The sequence below is a fragment of the Schistocerca serialis genome, chromosome 4, assembly GCF_023864345.2.
Source record: "Schistocerca serialis cubense isolate TAMUIC-IGC-003099 chromosome 4, iqSchSeri2.2, whole genome shotgun sequence".
Classification (NCBI taxonomy): domain Eukaryota; kingdom Metazoa; phylum Arthropoda; class Insecta; order Orthoptera; family Acrididae; genus Schistocerca; species Schistocerca serialis.
This window is the reverse complement of record NC_064641.1, coordinates 684,380,413-684,393,235: the sequence shown is the minus strand read 5'-3', so window position 1 is coordinate 684,393,235 and position 12,823 is coordinate 684,380,413. Positions and strand designations below refer to the sequence as shown.

Here is a 12,823-nt window from a genome sequence, read left to right as displayed (position 1 = left end):
TAAAAAGACGAGGACTAGTAGAAATTCCTGGGTAACAGAAGAAATATTGAATTTAATTGATGAAAGGAGAAAATATAAAAACGCAGTAAATGAAGCAGGCAAAAAGGAATACAAAAGTCTCAAAATTGAGATCGACAGAGAGTGCAAAATGGCTAAGCAGGGATGGCTAGACGACAAATGTAAGGATGTAGAGGCTTATCTCACTAGGGCCAAGATAGATACTGCCTACAGGAATATCGAAGAGACCTTTGGAGAAAAGAGAACCACTTGTATGAATATCAAGAGCTCAGATGGAAACCCAGTTCTAAGCAAAGAAGGAAAAGCAGAAAGGTGGAAGGAGTATATAGAGGGTCTATACAAGGGCGATGTACTTGAGGGCAATATTATGGAAATGGAAGAGGATGTAGATGAAGATGAAATGGGAGATATGATACGGTGTGAAGAGTTGACAGAGGACTGAAAGATCTGAGTCGAAACAAGGCCCCGGGAGTAGACAACATTCCATTAGAACTACTGACAGCCTTGGGAGAGCCAGTCATGACAAAACTCTACCATCTAGTGAGCAAGATCTTTGAGACAGGCGAAATACCCTCAGACTTCAAGAAGAATATTATGATTCCAATCCCAACAATCCAAAAGAAAGCAGGTGTGACAGATGTGAAAATTACCGAACTATCACTTTAATAAGTCACGGCTGCAAAATACTAATGAGAATTCTTTACAGACGAATGGAAAAACTGGTAGAAGCCGACCTCGGGGAAGATCAGTTTGGATTCCGTAGAAATATTGGAACACGTGAGGCAATACTGACCCTACGATTTATCTTACAAAATAGATTTAAGAAAGGCAAACCTACGTTTCTAGCATTTGTGGACTCAGAGAAAGCTTTTGACAGTGTTGACTGGAATACTCGCTTTCAAATTCTGAAGGTGGCAGGGGTAAAATACAGGGAGCGAAAGGCTATTTACAATTTGTACAGAAACCAGATGGCAGTTATAAGAGTCGAGGGACATGAAAGGGAAGCAGTGGTTGGGAAGGGAGTGAGACAGGGTTGTAGCCTCTCCCCGATGTTATTCAATTTGTATATTGAGCAAGTAGTAAAGGAAAGGTTCGCCGATGACATTGTAATTCTGTCAGAGACAGCAAAGGACTTGGAAGAGCAGTTGAACGGAATGGACAGTGTCTTGAAAGGAGGATATGAGATGAACATCAACAAAAGCAAAATGAGGATAATGGAATGTAGTTGAATTACATCGGGTGATGCTGAGGAAATTAGATTAGGAAATGAGACGCTTAAAGTAGTAAATGAGTTTTGCTATTTGGGGAGCAAAATAACTAATGATGGTCGAAGTAGGGAGGTTATAAAATGTAGACTGCCAATGGCAAGGAAAGCGTTTCTGAAGAAGACAAATTTGTTTACATCGAGTATAGATTTAAGTGTCAGGAAGTCGTTTCTGAAAGTATTTGTATGGAGTGTCGCCATCTATGGAAGTGAAACATGAACGATAAATAATTTGGACAAGAAGAGAATAGAAGCTTTTGAAATGTGGTGCTACAGAAGAATGCTGAAGATTAGATGGGTAGATCACATAACTAATGAGGATGTACTGAATAGAATTTGGGAGAACAGGAGTTTGTGGCACAACTTGACTAGAAGAAGGGATCGGTTGGTAGGACATGTTGTGAGGCATCAAGGGATCACCAATTTAGTATTGGAGGGCAGTGTGGAGGGTAAAAATCGTAGAGGCAGACCAAGAGATGAATACACAAAGCAGATTCAGAAGGATGTAGGTTGCAACAGGTACTGGGAGATGAAGAAGCTTGCACAGGATAGAGTAGCATGGAGAGCTGCATCAAACCAGTCTCAGGACTGAAGACCACAACAACAACAACAACAATTTTTTTCCATGAGTTTACCTCTGCGTCAATAAATTTGACTTCATTCTGAGCAGTGGTTCTCCTTCTACAGCGTTTTGAACCTGGAACTCAAATTATAGACACCCTGTATTAAGGCGCCACGTTTTGTTGGCGATAAGAGTCCATCTCTATGTGATTCACCTAAGAGATAGCGAAATGTATTATTAAGGACTGGCATAGGGTAAAATGCATTCTTGTACTTAAACATATATATCTCCAAAAGTATTACACATAAAATAGTAGAACTTGAGAGTATTATGTTGTACACAATGCTTGACATTCTGTGCAAAACTTTGTTTGAAAATGCGCGTCGACATACATTTTATAAGGATTTGGATTTTTAACTCTGTCGTGTCTATAATGAACCTTTTGTGATAAACAAGTCAAGGAATAAAACTGGAATTTCACAGTTTTCATCTATATAAGAGGCTAATAAAAAGTGTGGAACAGATTGGTGTTTAAGGTCATAGTTACCCTGAAATTAATTTTTCAGTTTTGTCTTACCCGGAATTGCTCCATTTTTCTCAAATTTTGAAGGATAACTTGTCTCAGAGGAAAGATAACGGATAAGTGTAGCACAGGATTATTCAGTAAGTAATTCAGAAGAACTATGCCAAATTTCTTCTGGATGTTTCCTGAGAATGGGTACATAATAGCTCTAAAAAGTCAGTTTACAGCAATTCGCATTTAAAGTTTTTATTCCAATTTTTGACAATATTGCTATACCTCTAGTGGCTAATGCTGTCCATATCCATAATCTTTATTCTCTTCCTCGTCTTCCTTTGCATAGCCGACTTTTGGAGTTTTCGTTCTGCTGCCTTAAGCTTTGTCCAGTCGCGCTTCATCGGTGCTTCTGGGTATCTTCAGTGTGAATGCACCTGGATGGAACCTATTTCTGCAGGCACTTAATCCTACCTACATTTCCACTGTTGAACACTAGACAGACATCACATGCGGTTATCTTCACAACAACTGAGAACACAAATACTGTTTTAGGACAACGCATCCATATAAGGTGATTTAGCCCTCATTTGAATTCTGTGTTTTCCCATGTACACATTTTTTCAGCTGTTCAGGGTTAGCTATGTATCTGAAAACTGGTTTTATAACATCTAAAACAGCAATTGGCAAACCATGTGTGTAGATGTATGGCTTTACACTGGGTTCTGCTTGGTAGGTATTAGCACTACGATATGTTCCACGGGGAATGTTGAGATTAATGATCTGTGGAAAGTTTGTGAAAGAATATTGCCCCCACAGCTTGCTGCATTTTTTTCACACTAAGTAAGTTAACCGCCACAGCTTTTCCACTGTGAAGACCCATTTCGAGCAAAACAGATAGATATATGCAAAACTAAAATTGAAATGTTAGTAGCACGTGCAATTTTTAAAAAAAGTTCTAAACAAAGGAACAAGCAAAGGTAAACTTTCTCACAGCCTTCTAAATTCATCTGCAATTCGTTTCGATTGTGTGAAAGAAAAAATACCGCACAAAAAATTTCGAGCGTAGAGGAAGTGTGGAGCACAGCATAGAAAGAGGGGGCGTGGCAGGCGCAGACGCCCAAACTTTTTAGAGCGTATTTCTAACTAGAATTCTATTATGAAACTTTCCGATGTTTTTCTTAAAGAATTACTCTGATAAATTACGCAATAAAAAATATTTTTTCGCGATTTTGAACCAGAGCTGCCCTCAACGGGGTTGCTTACCAGTGGGCTTTCTGCCAGCGGAAATAAGATGAGCCCAGTAAGGTGAGCTCGGAAACATATGCTACCGAGCGGCCTTGGCTGAGGACGCAGTAGGCGACGAACCGTACGTGGCCGCTGCGGCGCATAACGGTAACACCTGTGTGGACAGCCAGGGCCACACACTGACAAGTGGTCCGGCTGCTCTCCAATACCGCCATCCATCGGGCCAGAGTAACGGGCGTTCCCGGCAAGAAAACTCGTGCGGTAGCGGTTCGCACAGGAGCTCTCGTCGGTGCCTCGTCGAAATTCTTGCCAATTCGGGTAGTCCACGGCAATACAAACGAAATGGTGAACCTTCGGTGAGATTTCTGAGGTATCGAACCAACAATTGCTTGTGATTAACTGGTATTCAAGGCCCTTTGTGGTCACGACGAAGTCCCTTGGCAGACCAGAGATCTCTAACGGAGCGAGGACGAGTCCAGTGTTGAGGGATGCTTACATTATAAATCAAGACACTGCTGCTACGCCAGTGAGTTACTGACGCCCTCCCTCCCCCCTGTAGTTCCACGAGTATGACGAGTCTAAGAATGGTGGTGCTGAGATCACGTTCTACTCGTCGACTCGTTCCCTTTTACTAAAGCGTGAAGGATTGTAAGGCCGTCACGTAGCACGGAAGTTGAATGTACGAGATTGCTGATGTAATGAGAAACTGGCGGAGCGAAATGACCGACTCTCGTGAATAGATGGCCTCTGACGGAGCTGTGTTTTGTAAGACTGTGGAAGATGTAAGACGAAAATTCATTTATGCAGTGTATACAATTGCAAATTTGCTCCATAAGAAGAATAGTAACGCCTGGAAAAAGTTCGATGCTATAGTCCAGGGCTTCCCAACCTTTTCAGCTTGCGGACCCCTTCTACAGTCGAAAATCCATGGCGACCCCTAGTCAGTCAAGAGCACAGTAACTTTAAATTTCAGAGCGAAACCCATGGGAACTGAAAGCTTGTTCAATGATCCCGACTTCAGCCACGGATCCATGTCAGAAGTAATAAACTGGTCAAAAATCGACTTATGAAATAGGTAGTACACTGACAAAGCAAGTTTAACATTTAACGATGCCTGGAGCGCATACGTGCCATTGAGCGCTGTGATTGGTCGACAAAGCTCGCTCCGCGCATGCGTAAAAGGTTTCAGTGCATCAAGCGCCGTGAGCCGGGACACAAACGACCCCCGTATTGTTGCGAAACAGTCAATGAGAGAAGCCGCATTCTCCGGCACTAAACTGTGTATGCGTTCTCACTTAGGAACCGCAAAAGCTGCTTGGGAATACGACCTGAAGTAAAAGTACACATGTTTTTCACACGAAAAAAAATAGTGATGAATTTGACTTTCACATTTTTATTCAATAATTTTACTGATTATTTTACACGATTTGGTGAAAGGTGGCCGCGGACCCCCTAGAATGAGCCGTCGGACCCCTAAGGGGTCCGCGGACCACATGTTGGGAAGTCCATGCTTTAGACAGGAAACATACAAACTTCCTGTAATGCAAACGCAATATTTGTATGAGCACTTGTTCAGTAGAAGACATGTATTCCACTAGCGCGTAGCACGTGGAAAGACTGAAGACAAAAATCTTTCTCTGATTTTAGTGCAATGGTCATTTCCCCTCTGTAGGTGGGAGTGAACAAAAAATTTTCGCATTCGGAGAAGAAAGGTGGTGACTGAAATTTCGTGAAAGATCGCGCTGCAACAAGAAAGACCTTTGCACCACTTACTGCTACTCCAGTTCGCGTCTCACGTCGGTGACACTCTCTCCCCTATTTCGTGATAATATGAAACGAGCCGCGCGGGATAGCTGTGCGGTAAGGGGCCTCGCGCGGCTCCACCCGTCGGAGGTTCGAGTCCTCCCTCGGGCATCGATGTGTGCGTTGTCCTTAGTTAAGTTAGTTTAAGTTAGATAAAGTAGTGTGTAATCTTAGGGACCGATGACCTCAACAGTTTTGTCCCACTGAACTTACCATAAATTTCCAAAAAATACGAAAAGAACTAATCTTATCGAAATGTTGACGCTGTCTTCCGTCAGTTCTAACCGGTAAGGATCCCATAACGAGCAGCAGTGCTATAGAAGAGGACGGAAAAGGGTTGTGTAGGCATTCTCTTTAGTAGATTTATTGCATCGTCTAAGTGTTCTGTTAATAAAAAACACTCTTTGGTTCGCCTTCCGAGCAACGGTTCAATTTACGTCCTTCGTAATTGCAATCCCCAGGTATTTAAGTTAATCGGCAAATTTAAATTTATGTAAAATATAACGGTAATTCTTTGGTACTGTTGTGGAACACCACCGAATTATTATTGTTACCAGGTATCTTGTCTAAATTATTTTTAATGCGTTTTGATCTGATGATTCTACCAAATGATAAATGATATCGTGTGTTAACAAGCTAAGAGGGGTGCTCAGATTGTCTCCTAAATCGTTTATACAGATTAAGTACAACAGAGGGTCCTATAACACTTCCTTGCGGAACCTCGGATATTACACTAGATGACCTCGGCTCGATTATTACATACTGTGACGTTCATTTGATGCCCAACTTGAAGTTCAGTGCCATTTCAGCGAAAGTTTCTTCATAAATTACAGGCCCATCTGCCTGTAATGTAATAACCTGCCACCTCAAGGACTTTAAATGAAATGGGTATCTCCCCGGCACTTTAACAGCATACCATGAATGCCTAATAAAGGACATCTGGCGATAACTGGTCTTGCATTAGAATCAAGGTCTCGGGGTTTTGCTTTCCGCCAGCGTAGCGCGCTAGCCAGCAGGAAGTGGTTGTGAGACGCAAGGCTGTCGCTGCCGCAGTGTGTGTTGGACGTCTGGAGGCGGAACGGCCGACCAGGCCGCGGAGAAAGTACGCGGCCTGCTCTCGCCCGCCAGCTAGCTATAATAGCCGCACAGCCGAGCATGCAGCAAGTAGCCAGCCGGCCATGCCTGGGGAAAAGCCAGAAGCCAGGTGGTCCAGCACCCATCACAGGCGACGCTCCCCTGCCTTACACTCCAGTTCCACGAGTCGTGGGATACACACTGCTGCGAAAAACTCCAAGGACGAAAGGAACTTCCGGTTGATGTATCACTCTCAAGTAACATAGCTCGATGAAACTTTGACCATACACAGAAAAAACTACACTGAAACGTCAAAGAAACTGCTATACACATGCGTATTCAGAGGTATGTAAACAGACAGAATACGGCGCTGCGCCGGCCGCAGTGGCCGAGGGGTTCTAGGCGCTTCAGTCCGGAACCGCGCTGCTGCTACAGTCGCAGGTTCGAATCCTGCCTCGGGCATGGATGTGTGTGATCTCCTTAGGTTAGTTAGTTTTAAGTAGTTCTAAGTCTAGGGGACTGATGACCTCAGATGTTAAGTCCCATAGTGCTTAGATCCATTTAAACCATTTTTACGGTACTGCGGTCGGCAACGCCTATATAAGAAACAAGTGTCTGGCGCAGTTGTTAGACCGGTTACTGCTGCTACAATGGCAGGTTATCAAGATTTAAGAGTTTTAACGTGGTGTTATGGTCGGGACACGAGCTATGGGACACAGCATCTCCGAGGTAGAGATGAACAGGACCAACGACGACTGAAGAGAATCGTTCAACGTGGCAGAAGCGCAACCCTTCCGGAAACTGCTGCAGATTTCAATACTGGGCCATCAACAAGTGTCAGCGTGCGAGCCATTCAACGAAACATAATCGATATGGGCTTTCGGAGCAGAAGGCCCACTCGTGTACCCTTGATGACTGCACGACACAAAGATTTACGTCTCCTCTGGGCCCGTCAACACCGACATTAGACTGTTGACGACTGGAAACATGTTGCCTGGTCGGACGAGTATCGTTTCATAGTGTATGGTACGAATCTGGAGACAACCTCATGAATCTATGGTTTCTAAATGTCAGCAGCTGTTGGAGGCTCCGCAATGGTGAGGGGCGTGTGCAGTTGGAATGATTTGGGACCTATGATACGTTTAGATACGGCTCTGACAGGTGACACGAACCTAAGCATTCTGTCTGATCAGCTGTACCCATTCATGTCCATTGTGAATTACGACAAACTTGGGCAGTTGCAACAGAACAATGCGACACCCCCACAAGTCCAGAATTGCTACCCAGTGGCTCCAGGAATACACTACTGAGTTTAAACGCTTCCACTGGCCACCAAACTCCCCAGACATGAACACTATTGAACATTTCTGGGATGCTTTGCCATGTGATGTTCAGAAGAGATCTCCCCCCCCCCCCCCCCACCCCCCCCCCCGTACTCTTACGGATTTATGGACAGTCCTGCAGGATTTATGGTGTCGACTCCCTCCGGCACTACTTCAGACATTAGTCGAGTCCATGCCACATCGTGCTGCGGCACTTCTGCGTCCTCGCGGGGGCCCTGCACGATATTAGACAGGTGAACTAGTTTCTTTGGCTCTTCAGTGTTATATAGTATAGCACAGAAAATAACTGAAAGAAATGCAGGATGAGACAAACAGAAATATTTTTATTCAAAGACAATAATTACACTGAATTCACCGCGTTTTATGATGGTTCTCTGCACATTACAAAAGCTGGCTCATGGTTCTTAATAAGCTGTTTCATCACCACGGAAAACACCCTCTGCGACGTGCTCTCACGCTTGCCCCAAGGCTCCAAGGTTGGTAAGGAGTTCTTGTGGAATTTCTTCACTAGCGCGACTGACAACTGTCGGATGATCGTTCGTGTATGTGGACCTGCGGCCATACGTCTCCCCAGCACATTCCACACGTGCTTGGTGAGATTTAAGTCGGAGGAACGGGCAGACCAGTCCATAAACCGAATATCCTCCCGTGCCAAGCCTTCCTAGATTTGCGCAGTTCGATACTGTTGCACATTGTCATCCATAAAAAAATTAGCGAAGTGCAAGTAGGAGTCCCGCACTGAGGGTTCCGTACAAATTTAGTTATGTATATGTATACTTCATCCATCCCAGGAATACAGAATATCAACGATTTTTACCTGTTATCGATATCGATATTGGCAAGATATTGGTCCCGGTAATTCAAAATCTCTACAGCAGTTCCTCAGACTAGCCCTTACGTACAAAACGAAGTGAGCAGGGGAGAAAAGATTTAACAAAACATTTTTATTTATGCAGTGCTAACACCAGTTCCCGTCAGATCACCGAAGTTAAGCGCTGTCGGGCTGGGCTAGCACTTGGATGGGTGACCATCCGGTCTGCTGAGCGTTTTTGGCAAGTGGGGTGCACTCAGCCCTTGTTAGGCAAACTGAGGGGCTACTTGTTTAAGAAGTAGCGGCTCCGGTCTCGGAAACTGACATACGGCCGGGAGAGAGGTGTGCTGACCACATGCCCCTCCATATCCGCATCCTGTGACGCCTATGATCTGAGGATGACACGGCGGCCGGTCAGTACCGTTGGGTCCTCGTGGCCTGTTCGGGAGGAAGAATTTACTTATTTACTAAAATACAGGGTAGACACAAACTATTGCGACCTAGAATATCTCCGACAGTATGATAGGAGCTGAAAAGTTTGTGGACAAAAGTTGCGTGGGACATCGGAGGCCATAATATGACCTTAGTTTTTTGTTGCTAGATGGTGTCGCTTCAGAGATATGAAAGTCAACTTTGTTTTTTTTTAAATGGGATGTTATAGTTTGGTACTTATTTTCTGATAGCGGCTATCGAGACGAATCCAATGATGTGTAGCAGTAGGGTCTTTGAAGGTCAACGAAGATCGCATGAACGTCCATTTACAGAAGGTGTTCGAAGTGATGACCATTGGTATCAAAGCAGTGCTGCAATTTTATCTTGGATTCAGTGGTATTCCTTATCATATCGGCACTTATCGAAGCACATGCTCTAACAATTCTCTCTCGCATATCTTCAGGTGTAGTTGGAATGTCTTTAAAAGCAATATCTTTTACGAATCCCCACAAGAAAAAATCCAGAGGCGTAAGTCTGGCGAACGAGCCGGCCACGACACATCTCCTCCGCGTCCAATCCAACGATTTGGGAATTGTCTCTGCAACTCATTTCTAGCCTCAACGAAAAATGTACCGGACACTATTCTTATTATTATTCTTACTCGTGAAGTAGTGAAATTGTAATGTTGACCCATATCAATGTCTCAACTAACTATTTTTGCCAGGTAAGACAAAAGCATAAATAAATAAATAAATCTTCATAGATGGAACTTCTGTGGCTTTCGGCTGTGTTTCATTGATATACTATGGTTGGATAATCTATTCACTTGTTTTATTGATAACATTTAATTCACATGACCGATTCCGAAAGTATACGGTACCATCTTCAGACGCAAGATACCTGAGGCAGTCGAACATAACTGATAAAATGAAGTACTTACAGAAAGTGGTCCAAAACGTAATCAGAGCGAAAGCGTACATAACCCTGCATGAGTAAAACAGCTGTGCGGATTGTCCAATAACGGTACATTTATACACGTATCGACTCTCACGAGCAGCGCTCGTTCTGCCCACCGGGAACGCAACAGGTGCTTGAAATAGTCGTAACAAGTCTAATTAAGTACCCGGACACCATGTCGATGAGGTCAGACCGCTGTCGTTTATGACTCCTAATAGTTCTTGCAACAACTCTCTGCTGATAACCACCCTGCTTATGTTTTTGGAGTTCGTATCGGATATTACTAGACTGTTTACGCTTGCTCACGACAACCTTGGCAGTCTCACACTTCGTTTCAAAGTTCGGGAGCCGGATGTGGTTGCATCTACGCTGCACTCTCCTGTGTATCCTTCGCTATTCACAGTGTTTGGTGAGCCTCCAGAGATACATAAGTCTTATTGGAAGTGATACGCGTTTGTCTTCCTCCCTCCCTTGTGCTGAATAACGTAACTAAAGGGGAACAAACTGTTTAATAGAGACTCCTAATCAAAGTACTGCTTAGCCGCTTTATCTAGGCAGACACAGAAGCAGGAAGTCGACCAACGTAGCGCAAAGCATGCTACTGTAACCTGAAAGATCAGAGCGAAAATTGGTTAACTTGCAATGTTAACTGGGCGAAGGCGGAAAACCTCTGAAATTGCCTCCTAATTCAACATCATTGCTCGCCAGATCCTGCAGCAGACTTTTATTTGTCACTTCAGCATTCGCCATATGCAGCGAAACTGGGCCGGAGATATACATTTCGAGGATGTTTATGTGAAGTGTGTGGGGTAGCAGTTAATAGGCTGAAGGTAAACGAACATGAAACACGTGTTTCGAGACGTTAAGAAATTTTGGCTCGTCGAGACTGTGAGAAACAGTACTTTTAGCCATCTGTAAAGGTATCTCCAATATTCGATGATACATGGCCGTGAAGCCCCCGATGAAGAAATTCGGAAGTTAGATTATGATCAGAACCTTTTACCATCGAGTGTTGGAAAGACTGAAGAAAGGAATCAAAAATCTAGTGGACGATCATGATTTTTAAAATGCTGTCAACAACGAGATCGTTAAAGTAGCTCATATGGGACATATATGAGGAATGATTCTGATCGTGAAAGTACATATGTTAGAGGCACGCCATGGATTTAGAAAATGCACATCTTGCTCTGATTGTATTTGTCACTTTGACAGAAGTAACCGAAAAAAGTGCATTACGATTACTAACTCACTGTTTTTTTCGATTATGAAAAGGCATTAGACAAAGTAAAAGGTAAATGCTATGCAATTCCATATTTGCTTACTGTAATTTAGACGATATACAAAAATAATGAAATAAAGATGCGTACCATAAAGAAGGCGACAAAATCTTCGTACATTAATCAAGGAGATAGACAAGGCCGCCCACTGCCCCCGCCGATTTTAACGTTTATACTGACCATATCATTCATAAGTGGTTGACTATATTAAACGACACACTAAGTGATAATTTTAATTTAATGACAGTGCTGATTGTTGATAATCATTTTATAATGGGAAAATGTGAAGGAAAAATTTCAAACTGCAGTACATAAGTTGAGTCAAACTGCCGCTAAATACGAAATGAGGATATCAACATGCACGGGGTGTAACGAATATAAATGCAGATACTTTTATGTGTGGTACCTTGAAATGTACACGCATCAGTGTGCTGGTTGTTTTTCCTCTGTGTGGAACAGCCTTCCCACAAACATGTCACAAACGTTACAGTCAGATGGCTCCGGCACCTGCACTTATACCCGGGCGAGTTAAGCACAGTCGGGCTTGGCTGATGGGTCAACGTCTGGGTCTGCCGAGTGCTGTTGGCAAACGGAGTACACTCAGCCCTTGTGAAGCCAATTGAGGAGGACCTACTTGATGACAAATAGCGGCACCGGTCACGAACTGGCAACGGCCAGAAGGGCAGTGAGCTGGCCATGTGCTCCCTCTGTAACCCCATCTGGTGATGCCTAAGGGCTGAGGGTGACATGGCGGCCAGTCGGTACCATAGGATCGTCAAGGCCTCTTCGGACAGTGATTTTTTTTTCCTTGATAGGAAAATAATTGAACAAGTAAGACTTCAAATATCTAAGATGCAATTTAAAATTTTCCAAGTCATACAGTGCAGAGTTAAAATTGGCCAGATTCAAACATTTATGTGCAGCCATACAATATTAAATCATAATGCACAGAAAGAGACATTAATTAAGCTTCCGAAGTAATAGCCTTGCCTATGCAGCTATATTGTAGCGCATGTCGTACATTAACATCAGATCAATTACAACAAACTGAAACGTCAGAGATAGGTTCTATATCCAGTTCTTATCTAATGTCAGTGTTTCCTTTATAACCGAGCAACGAATATTCCTTTAAAAAGTGGAAGACCTTTATCTCTGATGATTCAAAATGGTTCAAATGGCTCTGAGCACTATGGGACTTAACTGCTGAGGTCATCAGTCCCCTAGAACTTAGAACTACTTAAACTTAACTAGCATAAGGACATCACACACATCCATGCCCGAGGAAGGATTCGAACCTGCGACCGTAGCGGACGCGCGGTTCCAGACTGTAGCGCCTTGAACCGTTCGCCCACTCCGGCCGGCTCTGATTTTTCGTTACTCGATTATAAAGGAAACACCGGCATTTGATAAGAGCTAAATATAGAACCTATTCCAACTATAACTCAGAAATACAGCTTTGACTGGAAAGACCATGTCCAACATATGTTTGATAACAGGATAACCAGTGCTGCAATTCTATA

At 43.5% G+C, this 12,823-nt stretch overlaps 1 protein-coding gene across 1 annotated transcript in view; it reads left to right on the top strand.

Annotated features, from left to right (window-relative positions):
• LOC126473176 (uncharacterized) overlaps positions 1 to 12,823 on the top strand; it is a 196,531-nt gene that overhangs the window by 115,717 nt on the left and 67,991 nt on the right. The gene's annotated exons all lie outside the window — the stretch shown is intronic.